The following is a 6,689-nucleotide window of genomic DNA, read 5'->3' on the forward strand; positions in this document are numbered from 1 at the left end:
AGCTTCCAGTCTGGAGTCTTTCTAGAAGCATTCCAGCTGGGACAGCTCCTTCCTCAGCTGCAGCTTTCTCTGCAAATATGGCTAGGTTTTCTCTACCCTATTCCCTCAATCTGCAACCTGCTTTCTGGAAGCAGAAGCAGTGCCTTTGCAATTATGTATGTATGTATGTTGAGGACATCAGCACTGTCTCTCCATCAACTGTTCTGGTTACCTAGTGCTGCTCTGACAGGAATATATCACCAATGGGATGGCTTTGACAAACAGGAGTTCATTCTTATAGTTCAGAGGCTTAGTTCAAAGTGCCAGGCTCTAGGGGCTGGGTGAAAGCCGCTCAACCTTGGGCTTCAGCTCTGCCTCCTGCTCCCAGCCCACTGGTACTAGAGGCTTTTCTTCACTCAGACAGCTGCTGGTTGCTGAGGCCACCAAGCCCAAGGTTGACAAGTAAAAAGGCACAGTCTCGATATTACCAAACCACATGGCAGGCCATTAATTCAAGTCCATTTAAAGTCCCAAGGTCAGCAGAGCATGGCAGGCTGCTGAACAACCACATGGCTACATGCAGGGTCCAAGCGTGCCATAAGCTAGAGAACATTCCCAAAGCTTCTGCTTATAGACAGGAAGCAGACCACATCCCTAAAGCAGCTACTCAGCTGCTTGTGGTAGATCCCACCATGGAGTTGATTACCAGTCTCATCATGGGGAATAACTACCACCAGCTGCCCAGCCACTCAGCTAGGCCCAGCCAAGTTGACACACAAACTTAACTACCACAATTAACTACCACAATTAACTACCTGTCTTTGTTAATACAATATGAAATTTAAAACTCACGTTATTATTAATTTTCTTGTAATACGTATTTTCCCAAGAAGCCCTGGTGGTACCATGGATAAAAGCTTGGTTGCTAACTGAAAGGTTAGTGGTTCAAATCCACCCAGCAGCCCCACAGAAGAAAAACCTGGTGATCTGCTTCCATAAAGACTACAGCCTAGGAAACCCTACCAGGAAGTTGTTTTCTATCACACTAGTTTGCTGTGAGTCAGAATCACATCTGTGGCACCTAACAACAACATATATATTCTCATTTCAGAGTCTATGTTGACATATTTTTAATAACTTTCCAGAAGTCATACATGTCTTTCTGAGTCCTCATGTAGTTGAGAATATCTGTGGTTTTCACACGTTAATAAAAACTTGGGATGAAAACATCAGTCAAAACTTTTTCCTTATCTAGTGTTTCATATCAGAGACTACTCTTATACTAAAGAACCCTGGTGGTGTAATAGTTAAGCGCTAAACTGACAACCAAAAGTCCAGTTGCTTCACAGGAGAAAGAGCTCTGGTGGTGTAGTGTAAGGCATTTGGCTGCTAACCAGAAGGCCAGCAGTTCAAACCCACCAGATGCTCCATGGAAGGAAGATAGGCTGATCTACTTCCATAAAGATTTACAGCCTTGGAAACCCAATGGGGGTAGCTATGAGTTGGATTTGACTCAATACCAGTGAGTTTGGTTTAGTATGTTCCTGTACTACCATAGAAACCCTGTGGGACAGTTCTACTCTGTCCTTTAGGGTCGCTGTGAGTCAGATTCGACTCAATGGCAATGGGACTCTAGTACTACCTGGTGTTTACTATTATAGGAGTAAAGTCTGAATTCAGCTTGATTTTTGTTCCTCTGGACAGAAACTTCTGGGGATGTGGGTTTAACATTTATTTGCCTATAAGTTTCAAACACTTTACAGGACATGTCTAAAAGCATATCTTATTTTGTTTATTTTCTCTGGTGATTATTGAGTGCTATCAAATACTGACTAACATCTACCTTCCATTTGGGAAAGTTTTCTTCTTTCATCTTTTATTATGTTGCTAACTTTATCTTAGAAACACTAATACTTATGTTTCACTGTCTATTCTCTGGCTTCCATATTGATCAACTTGATATCATTTTCATCTCTTTGATCATTTCCTATTTATTCTCATAAATACTTCCAACTTTATTTTTCATGGTAACTTGATACAATTTCTGCAGTTTCATTTATTCTTTTTTTTTTCTAAAGATTTCAAAACATTCTTCAGTTTCTATTAGTAGGTCATTTTCAAAATATAAATTCCACCTGCATCTTCAAGGCAATGGTTCCCTTCTCTTAATTTCAGAAATTTTGCAAAAGTCACATATTGGTTTTTATTTATTTGTTTGGTCGCCTTACTGAAGACAGCTTTATCCATATTATCTCTTCTGACAGATAAATTGCAAATAGTCTTCTTACTCCTCTGCCTCCCCCAACTCAATAAACACATTCTGCTTACTCTAGCACCTGGATGCTTGTAGAATTTTCCTATAACATCTTGACACAGAATAGACTGATTACCTATACAAACTCACACACACATGCATGACATACAGTATTTCATTTTCTGAGATGGCTGCAACAATATCTACCCTTCTACATGTTCTTCTGTGAGGTATAGACTTATCACTTCCCCATCAAGAGGTGAGGTCTATTCCATTCCCTTGGAATATGTTGTTGTTGTTGGGTGCTATCAAGTTGTCTCCAACTCATAGTGACCCTATGCACAGCAGAATGAAATACTGGTCCTGTGCCAGCCTCACGATCATTGCTACATACCTGGGCCCATTGTTGCAGCCACTGTGTCTATCCATCTCATTGAGAGCCTTCCTCTTCTTCCTTGACCCTCCACTTTACCAAGCATGATATCCTCCTCCAGGGAATGGTTCCTTATAACAACATAACCAAAGTAGGTGAGACGAAGTCTGGCACTCTCACTTTCAAGCAGCATTCCAGCTGCACTTCTTCCAGGACAGATTTGTTAGTCCTTTTAGCAGACCATGGTACTCTTAGCATTCTTCCCCAATACCACAACTCAAAAGCATCAACTCTTCTTCTGTCTTCCTTATTCACTGTCCAGCTCTCACATGCATAAGAGATGATTGAAAATACCATGGCTTGGGTTAGGCACACCTTTGTCTTCAAGGAGACATCTTTGCTCTTCATCACTCGAAAGAGGTCTTTTGCAGCAGATTTACCCAATGCAATACATCATCTGATGTCTTGACTGCTGCTTCCATGGGTGTTGATTGTAGAAGCAAATAATATGAAATCCTTGACAACTTCAATCTTTTCTCCATCCACAATGAAGCTGTTTATTAGACCAGTCGTGAGGATTTTTGTTTTCTTTATGTTGAAGTGTAATCCATATTGCAGACTGGAGTCTTCAATCTTCATCAGTAAGTGCTTCAAGTCATCCTCACATTCAGCAACCATAGTTGTGTCATCTGTGTATCTCAGGTTGTTAATGTGTCTTCCTCCAATCCTGATGCCATATTCTTCTTCATATAATCCAGCTTCTTGGATTATTTGCTCAGCATACAAGTTGAATAAGCATGGGGAAAGAATACAACCTTGACACACTTCCTTCTTGATTTCGAACCATGCAGGATCCCCTTGTTCTGTATGAACCACAGCCTCCTGATCTATGTCATGTTCTTCATAATTACAATCAAGTGTCTGGAATTCCCATTCTTCTCAATGCTATCCACATTTTGTTATGATCCACACAGTAGAATGCTTTTGAATAGTCAATAAAACATAAGTAAATATCTTTCTGGTATTCTCTCCTTTCAGCCAAGATCCATCTGACATCAGCAATGATATCCCTTATTCTCCATCCTCTTCTGAATCCAGCTTGCATTTCTGGAAGCTCTCTGTTAATATACTGCTGCAACCATTTTTGAAATATCTTCAGTAAGATTTTACTTGTATGTGGTATTAACAATATTGTTTGATAATTTCCACATTATGGGGGATCACCTTCTTTGGAATGGATCTCTTCCAGTCACTTGACCAGGTAGCTGTCTTCCAAACTTCCTGGCATAAGAGAGTGAGTGACTCCAGTGGGGTATCCATTTTTTGAAACATTTTAATGGGCATTCCATCAATTCCTGGAGCCTTGTTCTTTGCCAATCCCTATAGTGCAACTTCAACTTATTCCTTCACTACTATTGGTTCTTGATCATATGCCACCTCCTGAAATTGATGAACATCCACCAAATCTTTTTGGTATTGTGTATTCCTTCTATTTCTTTGATGCTTCCTACATCGTTCAATATTTTACCCATAGAATCTTTCAATATTACAACGTGAGGCTTCATTTTTTTTCCTCAGTTCTTTTGGCTTGAGAAATGCCGAGCATGTTCTTCCCTTTTGGTTTTCTAACTCCAGATCTCTGCCTGTTTCATTATAGTAACTGTCTGTTCAAGCTGCTCTTTGAAATCTTCTGTTCAACTCTTTTATCTTGTCATTTCTTCCATTTGCTTTAACTACTCTCTGCTCAAGAGGCAGGAAAGCAGGGGAAAGAAAAGCCATGGGGATGACAGAGCAGAGCAGCACCAGAGATCCAGGGAAGGGAGGGACCCAGGCCCCACCTCCAAGAATCAGGAAAGTTGGGGAAAGAGAAGCCAGGCAGACAACAGAGCAGAGCAGCACCAGAGATCCAGGTAAAGGGAGGGTGGAGAAGTTTCAAACAGCTAAGGAAGACAAACTTATCTGTCAGGTTGTAGTCCTGCAGTGGCTTGCATGTTGCTGTGAAGCTTGAGACACTGCCACCAGTGTTTCAAATGCCAACAGTGTTGCACATGGTGCACAGGTTTCAACTCAGCTTACAGACTGAGACATTTTAGGAAGAAGGGAACATTTTAGGACATTTAGGAAGAAGGAAGAGGCCATCCACTTCTCAAAGAATTGGCCAGGGAAAACCTTATGAATAGCAGAGAAACACTGTCTGATACATTACTGCACAACTTTTTGAATAGCCCAGAAACATTATCTGATACAATGCAGATGGATGAGCCCCTTAACTCAGAAAGCTCTCAAAATACAACTGCGAAAGAGCTGCATCGTCAGAGTAGAACCAACCTTACTGATATGGATAAAGTAAAGCTTTTGAGACCTCCATCTGCTGACATGGCATGACTCAAATTGAGGAGAAATAGCTGCAAACATCCATTAATAATCAGAACGTGGAGTGTATGAAGTATGAATCTAGGAAAATTAGAAGTTGTCAAAAAAGAAATGGAATGCATAAAGATTGATATCCTCAGTATTAGTGAGCTGAAATGGAACAGTTTGGGTCATTCTGAATCAGACAACCATATGATCTACTATGCTGGGAGTGACAAATTGAAGAGGAATGGTGTGGTATTCATCATCACGAAGGATGCTTAAGATCTGTCCTGAAGTACAATGCTGTCAGTGATAGGATGATATCCATATGCCTACAAGGAAGACCAGTTCATATGACTATTATTCAAATTTATGCAACAACCACCAAAGCCAAAGATGAGGAAGTTGAAGATTTTATCAATTTCTTCAGTCTGAAATTAACCAAACATGCAATCAAGATGTGTTGCTTATCACTGGTGATTGGAATGCAAAAGTTCAAAACAAAGAATCACCGGTAGTTGGAAAATTTGGCCTTGGTGACAGAAATAATGCTGGAGATTGCATGACAGAATTTTGCAAGACCTATGACTTATTCATGGCAAATACATTTTTTCAACAGTACAAATGGCAGCTATACACTGGATGGAATACATAGGAATCAGATTGACTAAATCTGTGGGAAGAGGTGAGGGGAAAGCTCAGTATCTTCAGCCAGAACAAGGCCAGGAGCTGATTGTGGAACAGACTATCAAAGGCTCATATGCAACTTGAAGTTGAAGACAATTTAAACAAGTCCACAAGAGCGAAAATATGATCTTGAATATATCCTTCCTGATTTTAGAGACCATCTAAAGAATAGATTTGATGCATTGAACACCAATGACTGAAAACCAGAACTGTGTGGTAACATCAAGAACATCATCCATGAAGAAAGCAAGAGGTCACTAAGACAACAAAAGAAGAGAAGACCAAAATGGATGTCAGAAGATACTCTGAAAATTGCCCTTGAATGGAGAGTAGCTAAAGCAAATAGAAGAAATGACAAGATAAAAGAGCTGAATAGGAGATTTCAAAGAGCAGCTCAAGCAGACAAAGCCAATTACCATAATGAAATGTGCAAAGACCTGGAGTTAGAAACCCAAAAGGGAAGAACACACTTGGCATTTCTCAAGCTGAAAGAACTGAGGAAAAAATTTAAACCTTGAGTTGGAACTTTGAAAGATTCTATGGGAAAAATATTGAATGATGCAGGAAGCATCAAAAGAAGATGGAAGGAATATACAGAGTCACTATACCAAAAGAACTGGTCAATCTTCATCCATTTCAGGAGGTGGCGTATAATCAAGAACCAATGGTAGTGAAGGAAGAAGTCAAAGCTGCACTGAGGGAACTGGCGAAGAACAAGACTCCAGGAATTGATGGAATACCTATTGAGATGTTTCAACAAATGGATGCCCCACTGGAGGCACTCACTCCGTTATGCCAAGAGATGTGGAAGACAGCTACCTGGTCAAGTGACTGGAAAGATCCATATTTGGACCCATTCCAAAGAAGGTGATCCACAGAATGTAGGAATTAACGAACAATGTCACTAATGTTGCACACAAGTAAAATCTTGCTGAAGGTAATTCAAAAACAGTTGCAGTAGTATATTGACAAAGAACTTCCAGAAGTACAGGCTGGATTCAGAAGAGGATGTGGAACAAGGGATATCATTGCTGATGTCAG

Source organism: Orycteropus afer, unplaced genomic scaffold, assembly GCF_000298275.1.
Source record: "Orycteropus afer afer isolate SDZICR_OR568_19922 unplaced genomic scaffold, OryAfe1.0 scaffold00253, whole genome shotgun sequence".
Classification (NCBI taxonomy): Eukaryota; Metazoa; Chordata; class Mammalia; order Tubulidentata; family Orycteropodidae; genus Orycteropus; species Orycteropus afer.